General features: G+C 41.3%; 1 long non-coding RNA gene across 1 annotated transcript; it reads right to left on the bottom strand.

The window, feature by feature from the left end:
- Window positions 1-1,465: 1,465 nt before the first annotated feature.
- On the bottom strand, window positions 1,466-16,615 carry LOC138302185 (uncharacterized). The gene is made up of 3 exons (XR_011205325.1): window positions 16,443-16,615; window positions 7,823-7,969; window positions 1,466-3,653 (listed from the first exon to the last, which is right to left on the bottom strand). It is a non-coding gene; the product is annotated as an uncharacterized lncRNA (long non-coding RNA).
- Window positions 16,616-17,764: the final 1,149 nt, after the last annotated feature.

The raw sequence follows: 17,764 nt of genomic DNA, 5'->3' as shown, positions 1-17,764 counted from the left end.
TCTAATAGCAGAAATGTCATGGTGCAGGAGTTATTTTTTACCAGTACTGAAAGAAAGATGAAATGCTGATTTAACTTTTTTAATTATTTAGGGAGGTTAGAAATCATGCAAATAAATTAAGCACTGTAAATTACAGGAACAAATTCACATGTAGACCCTTTTTCTTTGAAATATGAGCTTTAAAACCACTGGGAAACATTTAACAAGAAGGCTAAACGATATAGACATATATACATTTATCACATCACACTCACAAGGATAGCCAGGTCTGAGTTTCCGTAGGAAAGGCATTTTTTTCCTTATTAACTTTGGCACAATTTGAGAAATCTGCTCAAAATGTTCAAAAAATTAGGTACATCCACCTTGGCATCTCCATAAAAAACGGCACGCCAAGCCAGAGCAAAGAAAAAGGGAAGGTTTCAAAAGACAAAATGTTAGTTCCCTTAGGAAATTCTGCTCTCCAATACAACAAAAACATCTGCACAAAACTACACCAATTTTGGCACGAATGTAGAATTTTCCCCAAGGAACTGCCTTTGCTTGGTTTGGGATAAATCCTCTCAGTAGATTGAGAAATATGTATAAAAAGTTGTTTGGTGTAGGCATGAACGGGTTAAAGAGAGAGAAATCTGGACCAGTGGGACCTCGGATGGCCTGCACATCCAAATATTAAAACAAGAAGGAATTTGTGTTGGCTGACAGAGTTTTTGCTCCTGTCAACCATTTTGGATCCACGGATTTAAAAGAATTTAGGGCCAGATGTAGGAAACGTTTAGCGAGTCGCAAACGGCAAAAATTGCCGTTTGCGACTCGCTAGACGCGTTTCCCAATGCAGAAATGCATATTGCGAGTCGGTACCGACTCGCAATATGCATTTCAGAATCGCAAATAGGAAGGGGTGTTCCCTTCCTATTTGCGAGTCTGAGTGGTATGCAATACCATTTGCGACGGCGTACGCGGTCGCAAATCGTACTGCAGTTACCATCCACTTCAAGTGGATGGTAACCCACTCGCAAATTGGAAGGGGTCCCCATGGGACCCCTTCCACTTTGTGAATGGACCCAAATATATTGTTTCAGGGCAGGGAGTGGTCCAAGGGACCACTCCTTGCCCTGAAAAAATACCGAAACTAAAGGTTTCGTTTTTTTTTTTAAGTGCAGCTCGTTTTCCCTTAAGGAAAACGGGCTACACTTAAAAAAAAAAAAAAAACTGCTTTATTGAAAGCAGTCACGAACATGGAGGTCTGCTGACGACAGCAGGCCTCCATGTTTGCGAGTGCCTATACTCGCTATGGGGCCGCAATTTGCGACCCACCTCATGAATATTAATGAGGTGGGTCATTGCGACCCCATAGCGAGTCGCAGTCGGTGTCTGAGACACCGTACTGCATACCAATTTGCGACTTGCAAATTGCGAGTCGCAGGGACTCGCAATTTGCAAGTCGCAAATTGGCGTTTTGCTACATCTGGCCCTTAATCCGCTGAGCACAACACCAGAAGAAAATGTTGCAGTAATGACTACAGGACTCGAGGACTTGGTCTCATTTTGTATTTTCTAAAATGTAATATGGTGGTGAATGTATATGTTTGAAGAAAGTAGCAGTGTTCTACAGCCTTGTTTCTCATAATTTAACAAACTGTTTGATCCTGGCCATATCATACTCATCCCGTGCCTCTCTCTACTTATCAGACAATATGTTAGCACTCATGAACGTGCTTAAAGGAAGAAATAGGCACTATAGTCATAACACCAATACCGGTTCCCTGCATGGTTTCAATTCATACATTCTGGGCTGTTTAACATCAAGTGCATGCATTTGCATCCTTTAGCAGAAGGAGCTCCTGATATTGCATTATGCTTTACTCTGTCCTACGACTAACCTGATGCCATGGTATCATTCTGCAGTCCAACATTATGCAGGATCCCTCCTGTGCTGCAGCAACTACAGCTCATAAAAGACGAAAGAGTGAGATTAGGCACCCCACAGTACCTCTGTGTGGGCAGCAGGGAAGGAGACAGGTCTGCAAACAAACCTGCAAAATACCAGACAGATGCCCCGCCCCTTCCCCCATCCCACTTCTTAGTTGGGGAGGTCATGGGACCCAGGAACATTACTGTGGTGGGGACACGGGCACCACATGGCACCCCTAAAGATGCCGCCATCCGGAACTGGAAAATGGGTTTTGTGTAAGGACAGACGTTTTTGATCACCCATGAAACTGTAACCCATGTAGCTATAACAGCTATGTTTGCCTTTGCCTTGAGCTCCCCTGAGTTTTTTTCTTTTCTGCACATTTCGTCTGATCCTGGGTGGCCTATAAAGTACAGATCTGATGCTCTTGGGGTCATCCAATATGTGGTAATATTTAAAATGCTTTATGCCACAATGTGCATTATTATAGATCTAATAGTGAATGCAAAGCACATGGTTTTGGAAATTAGAAACAAGCATTCTAAAATGTACTTTCGTACTACATTAACACTTTAAAGTAGGTTTATCAAAACATACATAAAGAAAGAGTAACTTGGGACAGTAAAACATTTTGCAGACAGGGTTCTGCTATTACAAAGATACCGGCATCATGGATAGGCCTACAACAGGGAGCTTGTTTGGTGTTCTAAGAGCAGAACAGCTATTGTGAAAGTGTTTTTACCATCACTGAAAGACAGAGAAACTGCTTTGTTTAATTTTTTAACTGTTTAAGGGACTTAAATATCCTGCGAATGAACTAAACACTGTGAATTACAGGGAATAATTACATTTTTTGTATGAAATACCAGCTCTGGAAGCACAGAGAGGCTTGTCAAACTAAAGATCTGATGCTCTTGGGGGTTCTTGAAAAATGGGGAAACTCTGCATTGGCCTCCAGGAGTCAGCTCCCTTTGATCCTGTTTGCAAAACTCCTTCTAGTGAAGTATCATAGTGTTTTGGCTTGCAGCTGCTGCACCCCGTGTTGATGCTTACTTGTGTCCCCTTCTAAATTACTTCCAGTGGCCTTGCACAAATGTTACCCCATCATGTTTATTTTCTTTAATGAATGAAAATGTTCAAAAACATTAAATGGATATATTTTACTATACTGTTCATAAACATGGGAATGTGTGCGCATGAAGGATAGCTTGCAATTGCTATTACTGCACTAGTTGTCACAGTTACCATTAATCCTCACAAATATTTAGATATGTGTGCATGCTGGTTGCAAGAATGTTTAAGTAGTAGTAATCTTTATTTGCATTATTAATTAAAACCATTGCAACAAAAGTTAAAACAAGTCTAATTACACATATTAGACAGTCCTAGATAAAAACCATTATGTAGAAGATTCCAATCAAATCTACTTTTATCAGTCTGTTAGCTGCAGATAAAATTTCTAGATGTGTATTGGTCCCGCGTTGATGCATAAAATCCAATAACAAGCTATTAATGTACATTTCATTCTATAACTGACAGACCGATGGGTGTGCAATCAGCGTCCAATATGATAGGCTGCTAGTAGAAGCTTGTAAAATACTTTGATACAGGCCTAGATAGCTCTTGATAGTCCGATGATTGCCTTTGTTAGTTATCCCCTCAGTCTTGCAGCACCGTGTGGCAGAGGGAACCATCCTGCAGAGTTTTCAGTACTTTAACATTCCTGTTACAATGAATATGCCTATTTTTTTTTAAGTTTAAAGAGAAAGTTTATTGAAGTTAATACAATATTTAAAAGATATAAATACATTTGATAACAGGAAAGAAATAATACAATAGCAGTTCAATTTCCTAAGAAGCACATTAGTGAGGAGCACAATAAATATATTAATACTTTAAAACATAAGTATTTATGCATATGTTAAATATATTAGGAGAGAGAGTTATAAACAATATAATTATGTACAATAAAAAGGTAAAGAGAAACAATTCATTGCGGTTTAGAAACCTCCTCATTTCTAGGAAAATGATTACACGAAGAAGAAGCCAAAGAGTTTAGGTAGTTTTTAGTAGGTAACCATAACATGTCTCTTTTAATACCAAGGGATACAGGGTAAACATAAGCTCTATCCAACCCATGGTTATAACATATACCATACCACCAAGCCTGAAAAGATAATTGAGAAGAGTCCTTCCAAGTTTTCGTAATTTGTTGAAGATTACAATACAATTTTTTGGAAGACTCAACCAGTCAGTGGCAAGGCTACCTAAAAATATATTTGCAAAGGTTAAGGTAATTTGAGATTTAAAAATAGTATTAATTTGATTCCATACTTTAACCCAAAATTGAAATGTATATGGACACTCAAAAAGCATGTGTTTAAGATCTGAAACTGGCTTATTACAGGACCAACAAGAGGACAAAAGTTTAGAATTTATTTTATGTAAAGATGAACATGTAATTAATAACCTATTATATATAAAAAAAATAAAGTTTGAATTGTATTAGCTGCTCTTGAGCATTTTCGTATTTTAATCCACACTTTATTCCATAAAGAAGGTAAAAGTGAAATATCCAAATATTTCTCCCATTGTATTTCTATTGCTGATTTAGGTCTATCTTCAGGAAGAGCTGTCATTGTTTGATAAATACAAAAAGCTGATGCTGACTGTAATAACAGATTCTTAATTGGAGAAGGGCGGACTGAAGGTGTTTGCTGAGCTGAAAAAGATTGATAAGAATTATTTATAACATGTATTAGAGCATCATATTTCTTATTAAAAGAGGAAACAGAAACGAAAAAAAAGAAATTGTGCTTGTTCAAAAGAAAGAGGGGAATCATTTTAAAATAGTTGATGTACCCATCTTAACCCCTTCATATGCCACGATTTCCTGTAGATGGTTCTATTATTCAACTTGATGAGTTTGTTGTACCAAATTGACAAATTTAGAAATTGCATTCTATCACCATTGTATGAAGCAAAAATAGACTGCAGAATTCTGCATTAATTTTTCAAAATCGGGAGGGAGATAGATGATGGTTTATTTTACAGAGTTAATACCTCCGGAAACGTAAAAGGAACAACGAAAGACTTTTCAACTTCAACCCATAAAGGTAAAAAAGCAGTAACATCTTTAAATTAACCCCTCCGCGGGTTTTAGGTCGCATCAATTTTTAGAGGAACATTCTGGGTCTCTTATTATTCCATAAGAATTTGATTAGAATAGAGTTCAGCCTCTTAAAGTAAGTATTTGGAATATTAATTGGAATATTTGAAAAATAAAAGAGAATGACAGGAAGTAACATCATCTTTAGAGAATCTAATCTACACCACCAGGATAAAAATAAAGGGTTCCATTTAGATATAAGAGAATCAAGGATAGAAAATAATTGCAAAAAATTACAAGAAATTGTATCTTCAAAAGAAGGTTTAAACCAAAGACCTCGATATTTAATTTTATCATTGTTCCAGTGAAAATTTGAAGATTTAAAATCATCAGGAAGGCAAAATTTATTTAAAGGGAGAATTTCACACTTTTCTCTATTTAACTTATACCCTGAAATAGAAGCAACATTTTGTACATCGAAAAGAAAAGAAGGAAGTGAAGATTTCGGATTTGACATAAAAAGTAAGATGATATCAGCATAAGCAGAAAATGTTATCTGTCCTTCCCCAAACCGGAAACCATGTAAATTTCGATTAGCTCTAAGTTTCAATAAAAAGGGTTCCAAGGCAAGAACAAACAAAAGCGGTGACAACGGACATCCCTGACAAACTCCTCTATGAAGTGAGAACGAGGTAGAGATGAGACCATTTAGAAAAATAACAGCCTTAGGAGAAGAATATAATAATAAGATAAGATTTATGAATTTAGTTCCAAAGCCAAACCATGAAAGCGTTGAAAAAATAAAGAACAAATTAACACAATCAAAAGCTTTTTTCAGCATCTAGAGCAATTGCAGAGAGAGAATCCTTATACGTCACAGACTTACTTAAAATATAAAAAAATAAGCGTGTGTTTTCCGATAATAAGCGTCCTTTAATACAGCCAGACTGCTCTTTACCAATTAACTTAGGAAGAATCAATTCCAAACGCATAGCAATAATTTTAGCAAACATTTTATAATCCAAATTCACTAGAGATATAGGTCTATAATTCTTACAAAACTTTGGATCTTTGTTATCTTTTGGTATAAGAACTATTAAAGCCTCTTGGAAAAGACCCTCCAGAGGATTTTGCGTTAACAAAATAGGTAAAAAGTTTAAATAATCTTGGAACCTTTTTTAATAAGATTTAGTGCATTGTGAATGTCTTTAATAGAGATATCATTATCAATAGCAGAAAATTCAGAAGAGGGAAGTACAGGTGGATCAATGGTGGACAAGTATTGATCAATAAGATCCTGCTTGGGAACAGAATCAGGAGTATACAACTGTGTGAGGAAATGAACGAATTCATCCAAAATGTCTTCATTCTTATGTAATAAAAATTGGGAAGAGTTATAAATAGATTCTATCTTTGTTCTATCTTTTTTATTTTGGCCCCCGTAATACTTAGCACTGGACTTAAGAAGATAAGAATTAGCAATATCAGTCAAGTTTTTATTGAAAGTAAATTTAGCTTGAAGTAATTCATTAAGACAACTTGTAGACTTGGAAGAGTAATATAGGTTTTCTCACTATTTAATACGATCCATTAAATTAAGTAATTTTTTATTAGCCATTTTCCTTTTATTGGCAACATAAGAAATAATAAAATCCCTAGAGGCCGCTTTGAATGCATCTAAAAAAATCTGAACTGATAGCTGAGGGGTATCGTTTTCTACAAAGAATTGTGTAGCAAACTTCTCAAAAAGCTGAGTAAAATTAGTATTGAGAAGTAATGAATTATTAAATCTCCATCTATTACTTGGCTGATTATGTGCAATAAGATTAAGATCCAAACTCACTGGAGCATGATCAGAGATTAATATGGAACCAATTTCCGAACTCAAAACGTGTTGTACGAGATGCTGTGAGACAAATAAATAATCAATCCTAGATTGTGAAGAATGTAATGGAGAAAAAAAGGAATATTCCTGTAATGTGGGGTACACAATCTCCAAACATCTGTTAATGCTCTTTGTTTAATCATGGAGGTAAACTGTGAAAATATGGTGGATAGTACAAATCTAGAATTGGATTTACAATCAAGAAAAGGATCCATAACCATAGTGCAATTTCCTCCAAAAATTAAATATTCATTCGAAAGAGTCATTACCTTAGCTAATATTTCATTCTGAAATGATTTATCAGGTTAGGTTGGAGCATAAACATTAAATATAGTTAAAGGTACTTTATTCATATTCATTGAAACTATAACCCATCTACCCTGCTCATCAAAATCTTGAGAAAAATCTGAAATGTTCAAAGCTTTATGACACAGTATAGTAACCCCATTTCTTTACCCCATACCCGGAGATGCAAAAACATGACCTTCCCATTGTCTTTTAAGTTTTGCCACCTCAGCACCTGTTATATGAGTCTCTTGCAGCAGGGAAATATCAGCTTTCAATTTTAAAATATGTGTTAAAACTCTTTGACGCTTTACTCCGGATTACAAACCTTTAACATTCCATGAAAAGAAATCTAATTGTCATTTAATATAAAGAATGTGTAATATCACCATGAAATTAATGCATATAAACCACATATTAGTATGGAGAAACTGAACCGAAAGAAAGCATTTGATGTACAGAAAGAGAAAAATAGAACTATGAACATGAGAAAATAGAAATAAGAAAAGAAAAGGAGGAAAAAATAGTAAAAGCAGAGGAGATGAAGTTAAAGAAAACAAACAGAATATAATATAGAAGGAAACATGAAAACTACAGAAAAAAAAACACAGAACGAGTAATAAAAACATACCTATAAGACAAAAACAACGTGAGGGTGGTGAAACCACAAAGGGAAGACGATGCAACCTTCACTTCACGACTGCAGTTACGGAAGGGAAGAGAGACCCGGCCACACAGGTTGCTACCACAAAAGACGGGTACGTTAATGAATGAAGATCTAAAAAGAGAGGAACATAGGAAACATTCAAATCTCTTAGATAATCTAACACACTCAAGATTACATGAACCAATAATGGGCATAGCCATTAAATAAGAGCAAAATAGAGAAACAAAAACATCAATACAATAGTCAAGTCTCTGATATTTTTGAAGTGTCCATTGTTTCACCTCTAATAGAATCAATAAATCGCTGAAGTAATAATGGATCTTCACAGGTGGTGGTCTTATTATTGTAAGTCACCTTGAACAAACATGTATGGAAGAGACCATACCGAGCATTAAGCGACTTTAACGCCTGACGCATATCCAGAAATTTCTTTCGTTTGTCCGCCCTCGACTTAGCATAATCCTGAGCAAAAAAGAGATTGGAACCTGACCACGTGATCCGACCTTTAGCTCTTGCTGCTCTGAGAACCTTTAGAAAGTCTACATATTCCAAAAAATAAAGTATTATTCCTCTTGGTCTCTTTGATTTCGAAGCCAAATGTGAAGGATGACCAAGTCTATGCGCTCTTTGTATATTCAAAGTAGGAGAAGTAGGCAGGTCCAGAATCTTGGGCAGAAATGATTGAAAGAAAGATAAAGAATCCGAACCTTCAATTCCTTCAGGTAGACCGTAAATGCGTAGATTATTCCCGCGGTTCGGATTTTCTATATCCTCTGCATGCTTTTTAAACATGGTAACTTCAGATTGTAGAGACTGAATAGACGCAACTGAATCCTCAACCACTCTTCGTTCCACACGAGATACTCTGTTCTCCACAAGAGACCATTTGTCATCCAATATTTGTAATTGTTTATTCATATCTTCCATATATGGTATAAGCATCCTTATTTGCTCAAGAAGTAACTCCATAGATATGGTATCTACAACTTTAATTGGAGATGGAGGATCCTTTTTAGCTCTCCTATTTGTGGACGTCGAAACCGTTACCGGAAACTTGGACGAAACTTTATTAATAAGAGTAGAGGGAGAAACATGTGTTTAAGGTGTAGCATCAAGAGAAGTAGCTCCTGTACTCTTCATATTTGATAAAGGAGCAAAAGAGTTTGATAAAGGAATATTATTGGAACTTTTATTGCTTTGTACTTTGTTAGTAGTCAATTGAAGGTTCCTAGATCTGCAGATAAGCAAAAATATATAATTCTGCCCAAAATGTAGTAAAACATATACTTTATGAAGCAAGAGTCCACCTCAGAAAAGAAAGTAAAGCGAAAAACAAAATAAAGCTGGACAAAATCTTCCAAAAGGCAAGGCACGGTGAGCAGAGAGCATAAACATACACTTTTAGGTCAAAAAGTGCAAAAAGAATCTCTCAGGCAGCGAAGCATAAAGTAAAAAATAAAATTGTGAGGTAAAAACAAAAAACAAAACGGCGGTCGCAATGAATTCCTCACACGACCGCCATGAAAATCAGCAAATAGGGCATAAAAAAGTACCTTTTAAGTCATTTTAAGGGGCACAATTGTAACAATGGAGGCTTTATAATTCTGAATGTCGGAGACTTTATACTTTAAATTCAGGCTTTATTTGTAAGATACAAGTTTCAAAAGGCTTGCCAAATCTGTCATGCGTGTTGCGTGTCTCTCACCAGCTCCGATCTCCAACTTCCTTTGAATCCGACTCGAGCCACGCAACCCTCACGCGCTAGCACAATCGTTCCAAACTTGAATAGCAATAGTTCTAAACTTAAATAACAACATAACAACAATGCTTTCCTTCACTGAAGGATTATGAAAATGAGGCCAAGAACAACAGCCAGCTCTCCCGACTTCCGCCGCAGTCACGGAGCTCTGCGGAAGGTGGCCATCTTGAAACGGCATCAAGCCACACCCCGAATATGCCTATTAAATAAGAGCAAGCCCCTCATGTGGTTTGATTAGCAGCAGACAATGTGCTTAGTGACTGAATTTTCTGTTCAAAAGTGCTTAAGAAATGGACAAGTTAGCAGGCCAGTTGAATGTCTTTACTGGCAAAACATGCTTTCACTACCTGTCTGCATGTTCTTATTCCTTTTGTGTTAAGAAGTGGCTTTAGCAGCAATTTACATTCATGTCTGAGACCTTTGCATATACATATTAAGTGCAGCACGCCCTCGTTCGCTGCCCTGAGCAGTCAACAACTGTTGTGCGTCTGAGGTAGTTTCCATGGGGGTAGGTGGGGCAGAGCACAGAGAAAGCTGAGCCGATAACAGAGATATTTATCCTTGAATCTTTTCGTGAATGATACACCTAAGTAGGATTGCGATGTGCCACTGAGGTAGCTCTGCAGAGTGAGTCATCCATGGGCTCTTTCTGAAAGTTCAGCTTTATCTTTCAGCAACGAGACCCTTTTTAAAGCTATTATATGACCCTGGGGTATCCCAAAGGTCATTAAGCCCCAATAGCTCTATTGACTCTTGTAGGTATTTTTTTTGCTGCACCTGCATCTTTGGTTATTAGTTCGCTCCACAGGTGAGCATTTAGGGGCCCCTGCTCTGCACTCTTGATCTTATACCAGCTTTTTACATAGGCAGCTCTGCACACGAATTGTTGCAAATGTAAGCCGGATTCCAATTTTATGTGTGCTGGTGAAGTGTAACTTGGTAGGCTGAAGACCATCATTAGGGCCTTTGCTATAATGGCATTCAGGGTGCTGGCATCCCTACCCCTCATACATTCGCTCCCATAGGTGATAGTCAGGATAAGTTTTGCCTGATTTACCTGAGTGATGGGTGTGAAGCTTCGTCTAGAAGTTTTGTTCTGGAGGTTTTTTTAGTGCAACAGCCACAGCCACAGCCAATCCTCTTCTTTTTAGTGCCTCTTTATAAGGTGTGAACGTGCCTTTGCTGTCTATATTCACCCGTCCCTAGCTTCACTTGAACCCAGGTGTCTGTATGTAGCAGGATCAACTGCTTCAAGAGACCAAACGTGATTTTTTTTACTAGTTTGTCCCACAGTATCTCCCTGTCTATATGGTCAAATGCTGAAGCATAATCAATGAAGCAGAGGTTTAGTGGGAGGTTGGTAGCCTTGATGGCATCAATCGGCAGGGAGAGAGTTAGTATGTTTGCAGTAGTCCTCATGTCTTTGCTGAATCTGGTTTGGTTGAGGGGGATTATTGCATTTTCTGTTGCCCAGTCCTTTAGTTCTTCTAGGATGCGCCAAGCATAGTATTTGCATTGTTGTCTAGTAAGAGGACCAGCCTGTAGTGTTTTAGGTCACTCTTGCCTCCTTTCTTAAATATTAGGGAGATTACAGACCCCCTTCAGGATGCAGGAATTATTCCTATTTGGAGGACTTCTTCAAATACTGGTTTCAGCACTTCCATACAGTAATCTGGGTCTAGTCTGAATAAGACCGAAGGAATCCCATTAGGTCCCAGTGCTCCATCTCTCATACTCTTGGCTATCCAGCTCTTGATTTGATCTGCAGAGACTGTAATTGTCTTAGTGCAGTTAAGATCTTGTGTGGCTCCTTTGTCCACACAGCCTACTTCCATTCTTGCATGCGTGCATCCAGACGGGGCTGCTTGAAAATGGGGCATAATAAAGTTAACCCAGGGCTCTTCTGTCAAGTGGGAGTTTAATTCACGAACTGCAGGGTTCAGTAGGTTGTTTATTGTTCTCAAAAATCCTGTGCTGTTGTTATTGTTAATATCATGGAGAAGTTTGGCCCAGAATGTCTCTTCAGCTTCCCTCTTCATTTGCCATGTTATTTGTTTCTTACTTGCTTATAATTCCCTCGGTTCTTTTAGGATATTCTTGTTTTGGCCAGGTTGACGAAGCCTCCTTAGTGCTCCGTTTATTGAGTTTTTAAGATCTTGAATTTGTCTGTTTTGTGAGATAAAAAGCCCAGCAGTGGGCATAGTTTTAATTGCCGCAGAGTTCTCATAGTAAATTCAAGGACTTTTGATCAACTAATAAGTTTCACCCAGTAATCCAAAGAAGTATTCCCAGCTGGCTGTTGCTTTTGAACCACCTGTACGCTGTTCTTCCCAGAGCTGTTTTGCAACAGCCAACAGTCGTGGGTGTCGTGTTTTACACTCAATTCTTTTGTTATTTACTGAGTAGGTGGAGCCAGGATCCTCTGCTGGGCTGTTTAAGATGACTCCCTGCATACTCATTTTGATTTCTTGTGGTAGATGGCCACTGAGGCTGCTTACCACAAACTCAAAATCTACGATTTTACAGACCAGGGGAAGAGGTACAAAGGCGTCATCTATTGAAGTGCAGACTGATGTGCTGTGAAAGGAGGCTGCCTGGGGCAATTCCCTGAGAAGCACATGCTTAGGGCGCAGAGACTCAGATGTTTTCGATCTCTCTGCAGATTTTGTGCTAACTTTGCTGGCGTTCCACCCCCCACATACACTTTCCTGATGTGGAATATCCCACACAGGGAACTGCTCACCCAGAAATAAATAATTTTTTACTGGCCCCAGCAGATGCAAGTTAATAAAATTACGTTTGCCATGGCCCCTTCTGTTAGTAGCCTTGTTAATTTCTCCCTCAGTAGTTTTGTTCCATTGATCTTGTCGCTTGGGTGCAGGTACACATTTATGAGCACTAGTTGTAGATTGTCATTGTCACCTCTTATTTCCACTCTGAGTGCTAATATGGCATTTGTTGAGGTTGTCTTCGAGTCTATTACCTTGGCTGCATAGATATTTTTTGTTGCGGTACATATAACCAGGCCGCCTTTTGAGTGACCAAATTAGGCACTTTTTTTTACAGCTGGAAGATAGTGGGTTGGGAAATCTAGAAAATTGAATGGTTGTTCTAATCAGGTTTCGTGTAGCAATATGAGGTCAAAGTTTTGGACGTACTGAAGAAATTGGGTGTCCATTGTTTTTCTACAAAAGCCGCTGAGGTTCCAGGAGCATAGTCGCAGTGTGGTGCTCTTTGCTTGTGTGGTTTCTCTTTTGGGTCAGGCGCTATTGTTGCAAGTATTTAGAGTTCATGCTAACCAGTCCCAATCGTCAGTAGCTGAGATGCTGTTTCTGGTTTTAGTCACCCTCCAAGTGTTGCAGGCCTCTTTAGGTCTTGGAGTTGTACTGCGAGCCCCTCTGATTACTAAGTGTTTCCTCGTTGTAGTATATCTTTGACTTGGATTTGTCTGTTGTCTGTGTTTAAAAGCAGGTGCTCTGGATAGCTTTTTGGAGGGGCATCTCTTTAATCCCCCAGTCACTTAATTGTTCTTGCTTGGCCATGATCCTCTTTGCGAATACTGGCGAGGCCTAGGTTGCCAATGTTGTCTCATTCTGTGATAGATGTGTGTGTACTCTTCAAATTCACTTGCTTCCAAGTCGCAGGATCTCAAATCTGTGAGCCTGCTGATTGATGTTAGCAATCGGATAATGTTCCCTCTATTGAGGATGTCCCCCTTGCCTCTGAATACGTACTCCCGGATGAACAGGATTCTGGATGCATGTTGCTAACAGAGTTGGCTTTGCATGTCAATACTTCCTCTTCCAGTGTGGTTGGCAACCATCCCTGCCCAGATTCAAAGGCTTCTCTCATGGTTAGAGTTAGCCTTTGGGTCTGCCTCGGTGTGGCTGCTATAGACGTTTTGACTATTCTCACCACTGCACCCTTGGGCCTCCTTTGTTACTTTGGGGTTTGCTCCTGTCTGATTTAGAGCATTCTGTGTACAATTAACTTCCCTTTTGCTGGTTCCTTCACCGGCATCCTCCCCTGCATTGCTACCTGTCTCAGCTGTTGAGGGGCCTGTGTGGAAGAACACTGTAAAATTGGTCACCCTCTTCCTGCCCTTCCTTTTCTGTCTTCAGCAATGCTTTGCGGTGCATGCTACTAATGGACTAGCCCCTACCTTTCGGGGACTGTTCTAACTTGAAGGGTTCCATTCTTGGTGCTGGTTCGTCCATGCCACCGGACAGAAGCTGGCTACTCTCTTGGTTGTTAATGTCCACATGTATCTGGCTGCCCTCATTCATCTTTATATCTTTTCCTCATTTGTTTGCTTCTTCTCTTATTTTTTCCTCCGTCCTTGAGATTTGATGAGAAGTTCCTTCAATTTGCGTAACGGCTGCATGAGTTTTGACCCTATTTCTTTAGGTGACTTCTTTAATTTCAAATAGAAGATCCCTCATTTCAGCTGGGAGCATTGATAGTTTGTCGATTATTGAACTGCAATTGCAGCATGCTTCTGTTGGCTGCGTTTCGGCCTGTGCTTTTCTGATCAGGCTGTTCAAGTCAGACAGCTTGGTGTCGGTGTTTGAAAAAAGAATAGCCACGGAGTGAAGCAGTGATAGTTGCATGTCCATTTTGTCAGATTGATATTGCATTGCATTTATGGACATTTGCATAGTGTTTAACAGGGAGGAGCATATATTGTCAGTCCCTTCCTTTTTTTCCATTATGTTTTTGGCTCCTGGCAGCTTGCTGTCCTTCCCCAGAGATAGCTCCCGTGTATATGGAGCCACTAGTTCTTCCCACTCGTGTTGTCAAATATGATATATTTAATGCATCATCATTTGAGGCTTCAGTGGCAGCCCTCTCTTTCTTCCCCGAGGGGAGGTCTTTGTCATTGGCACAGCATGCTCCTTTCTCCGCTTCTTCTGTGTTGATGTAGATGCATGGCATTTTTGTAAATCTGGCCTGGCCGTGTTTTGGCCAGATAAGATGATGGATGCCGGCTCTAGCTGGGCCTTGGAATACTCCGCTTCCTCTCTGAGTATTCTATTGTTGTGACTGTCCTTCTGTCTGGCTGGGAGTTTTTTCGCAGTCCTTGCTGTGGGTTGCTCTGGGGAGAGTGTGTGGATCTTTCCCGGGGCCTTGACCGCCCTGTGGTCACCAGAGGCCACTGCTTCTATGGAGCCTTCAATGAACAGCACATTTTCCACTTTGCCCTCTCCTACTTGTATACTCCATTCTTTGTTGGGAACTGAGGGGTTGCTGTGGTTTGTGACCACTGGTTGCAAGGGATATTGACGTCCGGTAAGGCCTCGTTGCTTGAGCATAGCACAGCCCCTGCATCTTTCACTAAGGAGAATTTTGTAAAGATCTTTGGCTGAAGCATCACGTAGTTTCTGCCGGTTCTACGGCTACCAGAGTTGGGCAGGAGGGAATCCTTATTTCCAGCTAGGATTCTTTCTTTGATTACTTCATTAGTCCCTTTGCAGGATCTTTTCCTTTTGTTGATTGGCAAAGAGCCTGTCTCTCTGACTCTTCCTGACCTCATTTTTGGAGCTGTCTGCCTGGTTGGGCCTTGCTCAGGTTCTTCTCCTCCCTCACCTTGGTTCCTTGGTTCTTTAAGGTGAGATGGAGCTAATTGGTTGGATGCAGTGTGAGAGGTGGGGTGCTGATCTCGTCCTTGGAGCGCCGCCGCACCCCTTGGACCTTCCAGGGGGGCACAAGCATGCACAGCTAGCCACCCTAATAGAGCCCTGATGAAGCCCTTCGCCCAGTTGAGGTTGGTTAATCGATGATTGCCCTTAGAGCGCCGCCTCCCCCCCTTACGCCAGTCAGGGGGGCACAAGCACGCCTAGGGGATCTTGTCAGTACAGATATCAGTAATTTGGAGAATGGAGGTTTTTCGCAATTCTTCAGTACAATGGTAGAAGTGTGCCATTGGACTAGTTATGCCAGCCCTTCCAGCACTGGATGTTGTTTTCTTTATTCCGTTCCCTTAGGAATCCTTACATCCCTGGGTTAAGTGGTTGAGGCGGGTGGGCTGGGGTGGCACCAGTAAGAGGAGGCTGGTTTAAGACAATGGGTTGAATCTATTAGCTGGTGCTGGACTATGGGGGGGCTAGGGAGGGAGGGGAAGCAGACCTACTGCAGGTGCAAGCCACACCAACCTACTGCCGACCGCTTCTGCCTCTATCAGTAGTTGCCACGGCTACTAAGTCTGTCTCCCCTGCTCACCTCTCCACCGCGGCCCTCAAGTCTTTAAGGCCTCAGAGCCATAGGACAGAAGCACTCCTTCACTAGTCCTTGTCCTACTTGTCCGTCAGATGCGCCTGCAATCGCCCACTTACAGTCTCTCTTGATCCCTGATGATGGCTGTGATCAGTGGGGTGGGAGGCCAGGAGCGGGGGCGGTGGCACTTTTCGTGTAGGCAGGTCGCAGTGGCGGATAGCAGGTAGCAGATGGCAATGACAATTAGATATATGTCGACTGAGGGCAGGGGCCTCTTGGAGGTGCAAGGGTCATTGGGCCCCTTAGAAGTGTGAGGATTGATGGGTCAAAGAGGAGAAGGGTGGCTGGAACGGACAGATGGAGAAGCTAGGAGCAAGATGCAAAGTGCAAGGCTCAGGCAGGGTGCAGAGATGAGACGCCCAGGGTCCCGCACACTTGAACCTATGCCTCAGCCTGTCCCCCTCAACGCTACCAGTTTAGGGGCCAGCTTGAGCCAAAGGGTCACCCAAGAGTTGCTGCTGCCGCTAGAAAAGGGCTGCCTCAGCCGCTCGGCAGTGGCTCAGTGCACAGAGGCAATGCTCGGTGCGGCGTGCTGCCGCCCTGTTCACTCACCGGCTTTGCTTCACTCTTTGCCAGCTCCTGCTGCCAGCTCTTGTTGTTCTTCGCTCATTACTCTTCGCTGCCGCTCCTTGCCGGTGCCTCTGTGGCTCTCCGAGGTTGATACCCCAGCTCCCCCTACCTTTCCCCTCAGCTCTCACCACTCCTGCCTTGCCTCCATGCCCATCGATTGCCTCCATTGGCCACTTCCTGCAACGCCTCTGCCTCCACCTCCAGTCGCAGCTTCTCCAACGTCAGCAAACAGCATCCAGGAATTACTGTGGTCTGCATTGCACGTCATCATCCATCCTCATGCTTCTTGTCGAGTTGTTCAGAGCCTTTGTGGGAATAATCTTGCCTTATTATTTCGGTCAGCATTTGGAGGCTTTTTTTACTGTCCTCATCAGCAAATTCTAGCAGGGGAATTTGACATCCTCTTATAGGTGGGTGTCAGATTTTGTGAAGTGACTGAGGGAAAGACTTCGAACATAGAGAGCATGTCATCCATAAATGTTTTTTGGGTGTTCTTTGTAGCTTGCAATTTGAAGATACAGGATGAGTTTGATGAAAATTGGTGGACAGAAGGAAGCTTCTTTGAGACATCCTGATGCCAATCTTAAAAAAATACGAAGCCAAGAGGGATGGGATGGGATCGGTTGGCCTGGCCTGCCCACCCTAGCCTTGTCAACACTTTGCCCAGACGTGGCTCGTGTGCGGCCCGCGCAGCAGGAAGACTGCGCTATATAGCAGCTGAAGATGCAGAGTAGGTGCAGTGAAGAGGGAGGGCCTCTTCCTGCCCCAGAGAGTCCTGGGACTCAAAGTCGCCAGCTGCCAAAATGTGTCCTGCATAGCTGGAAGAGGCACTGCAATAGATAGCGGTTCCATTGCAAGAATGTGGGTGGCAGCTGCTCAGAGATCACCAAACAAGGGCATCCAGATTCCCTATCTGTTCCTCTCCAGCTTCCTTTATTCCAGAAACTCTCCGGGGCAAATATGCAAGGTTTTCCATTAGTGCAGGTCGCTGGTCATTTACTGTGGCCAGTTCCGTGTGTACAGTGGCCACCTAAGTCCCTTCTGGAAAGCTGAAATGCAAAGGTCTTCCCAAATTCCACTCGCAGTAGTGAAACTCTGTTCCATCCTGGTTAGATTTGCAAACTGAAAGGACGCACTCAGTCTGATTGGAAGTGCTTGCAGGCCTACTGCCGAGGACCGCACATTGACGTGGGAGTGCTACTCCAATTTATGAAATATGTCACTGACATTGAAATACCCGTTTGGACGCTGGACGGTGTTTCCAGTACATGGTACTGATGGCTGCCCATTTGTCTTGGCTGGGA

This window comes from Pleurodeles waltl, chromosome 6 (genome assembly GCF_031143425.1).
Source record: "Pleurodeles waltl isolate 20211129_DDA chromosome 6, aPleWal1.hap1.20221129, whole genome shotgun sequence".
NCBI classification, from domain to species: domain Eukaryota; kingdom Metazoa; phylum Chordata; class Amphibia; order Caudata; family Salamandridae; genus Pleurodeles; species Pleurodeles waltl.
The sequence above is the reverse complement of the archived record's forward strand: the minus strand, read 5'-3'. Positions and strand labels throughout refer to the sequence as shown.